Source organism: Candoia aspera, chromosome 4 (genome assembly GCF_035149785.1).
Source record: "Candoia aspera isolate rCanAsp1 chromosome 4, rCanAsp1.hap2, whole genome shotgun sequence".
Classification (NCBI taxonomy): domain Eukaryota; kingdom Metazoa; phylum Chordata; class Lepidosauria; order Squamata; family Boidae; genus Candoia; species Candoia aspera.
Window position 1 is genome coordinate 92,054,553 of NC_086156.1, and position 2,819 is coordinate 92,057,371.

Here is a 2,819-nt window from a genome sequence, read left to right on the forward strand (position 1 = left end):
TTTTTAAATAATTATTAAATATAATTTATTTACTTATAAATAAAAATATATTAAACATAAAATGAAATAATTCTCATCCTCTGTTTTGATTGTTTCTCTTCCCTTACTTTTTCCGCAGAAAGTCTGATCTGTATGAGCTATCCTGCTCCAGGACTGAAATCTGATATGAAAAGGGCAGGAAAACTCTTTTTTTTTCTCGTGGAAGGGATATTTCTGGTGTCCATGAGTTAATATATCATGGGTTTGGGGACAATCAAATACAAAATGTTGGTGAACAGAATAGAAACAACATTAAAAGAAATTTTCAGAATCTCCACAATTTAGAAAGGACAAATTTGATATTCTTATTTCTCATGCTATAGATGATTGGATTGAACAGGGGTGGAAGAAGCGAATACAGAACAGTCAGCCCAAAATCCAGGTAAGATGGTGTGTTAGAGGGAGGTCTCAGATAGGCAAAGAATCCAGTTAATAAAAACATACACACTACTATAAGGTGGGGAATACAAGTTGATAAGGCTTTTTGCCTTCCTTGTTCAGAAGGGATTCCGAGCACTGCCTTGAAGATCATGGCATAAGATACAATAATAAAAGTAAAACAACCTTGTGCTGCAATGCCACTGGCCACAATAACTCCGACTTCAACTAGATTGAAGCCAGAGCAGGATAGCCTTAGCAACTGTGGAATTACACAGAAGAATTGGTTGACAACTTTAGAACACGAAACGGTTGAAAAAGTGCCAGTGGTATGCAACATTCCATAGAGAAGGCTGGTGACCCAAACCAGAATAACTATTTTGGCGCAGGATTTCCAATTCATCACCATGTCATAGTGCAGTGGATTGCAAACGGCAACATATCGATCATAGGCCATGACTGTCAGGAGGAAGAAATCAGAAGCTTCGAAGGAGATAAAGAGATAGACTTGAGCAACGCAACCAGAGTAAGTAATGTGTCTCATGTCTATGAGGGAATTAATCGTGGATTTGGGGAGAATGACTGAAACAATGCCCAGGTCCTGCACAGCCAAATTCACTAGAAAGAAGTACATGTGGCTGCACAGTTGATGGTCAAAAGCTACCACAGAGCGGATAAGAAGATTTGCTGTTGCAAGTTGCCAAATATAATATGAAGAATTAGAAGAAATATAGAAGCTGCAGGTGCCAATTTTTTGAGAATTCCTGGAGCAGAAAGTAAGGCACTGTAGTTTGATTCTCCATCTTATGACATACCTGCAAGAAGCACAGGTGAGTGATATTATTAGAGGAAATCTAGGTATGTGTGCTGTGCATGGTGGCTTGAGCTGCAGAAAAGGCACAGTACACAGCAAGAAAGTAAATATATACTAAAAAGTGTTAGAGAGATTCTTGAAGGTGGAGAGTGGCTAATAGTTTAAGGATGTATAAGATGCACCTGCACTGACGAATTCATAGAGACAGTGATAGAGACACACAGAGAGGCAGAATAGTTTTGTGAAAACATAGAGCTTTACTTAGGAGTGTGTTAAATTATTTTTAAAGTTCCTACATGAAACTTCACCCCCTGTTTAGCTCATTTGCTCAAATATAACACTGAATTTAAACAAGGAGGTGAACATAAATACTCCCAGTAGTCAGGGTTTTTGAGAATTCAGGGAGCAGAAAGTAATTGATGTGATTCTCCATGTTTCATTTATGACATACCTGCAAGGAAGCACAGGTGAGAAATGTTGCTGAAATCCTCCAGTACAATGACTTTCTCGACTTTCGTGGGTCACCAAGTTTGATGTTACCTTCTGAAACAGCCACCTGGCTTTATCGGAACATAAGGATCTAGAATAAAACGAATGAGTGGCATACCAATACTGAGTCTCTGCACTGGGAGTAGTCCCGAGCTCCAAGGGATCTGTGGTTTCAGAAAACCAAGGAGCACATTGAGCAAAGCCAGCCAAAGACCACTGGCAAAGCAGTTATGGATAGAACCCCCAACCTTCCTTTCCTTCCAACTGTTGGAGGATCCTTCTAATGCTGGCCTTTGAGGACCAGAATTCTGTGCACAAGTTCCAGAGAAAGGGGATTCTCCCATCACCTCTTCAGTGCAGAAACACGATCTTTATTTAATTATTGATTGTCAAGAGAAGGGCACCTGTTGAAAAATTGTGCATCTGAAAGCTACATCTTATAAATTTATCTTGATCTGTGCAATCTCAGGAAATTTCTTGCATTCTGCCTCCCTTTGTAGCAGCAAGAATTTCTGTTTCTTTTTTTTGCCTTCTATAGACGAATACTTAGTGAATCACCTCTTTGAATTTCCCAATTTCCCCTGCTGCTCTCCAAACTACATGCTTTATCTTTGAGCAAATTAAATATGTTATTCCTTAGTAATATTTTCTCATTGAGTTAAATAATACATTACATTCTCAAAAATTACCACTGCTAGGTATGTAGATTGAAATATTATTTGTGTTGTATTCCCCATAAATTGTCAATAGCTAATTATTTGATGGCCTTTATATCATTTTTTTCAAATATTAGGTAATATAAGTTTTATTGTGCTAACCCAATTAACGTTATAGTTTCATTTTTGGACTTCTGGAATGCATAAGCCTGTTTAATATCCTATGGCACAAATATTCTAAGAATGAAATTATAGAGGCCTTGGCCTTGACTGAGGGAGGGAAGATCCATTACCAAGGCAACAAACAGAGAAACGTGGCTTAAGCCCATATGAAGAAAGAGATTATGACAGGCACCCCCCTAAGTCACATGGAGCTAAAAGAGGGAGGAGGGGAAGCACATTCACACTTGCAAGATTCTGTTACAATAGCCCGTCTAATAAAA

At 38.4% G+C, this 2,819-nt stretch overlaps 1 pseudogene; it reads right to left on the bottom strand.

Annotated features, from left to right (window-relative positions):
* Positions 1-304: 304 nt before the first annotated feature.
* Positions 305-1,220, bottom strand: LOC134497345 (olfactory receptor 14A16-like; annotated as a pseudogene).
* Between the last annotated feature and the right edge of the window lie 1,599 nt (positions 1,221-2,819).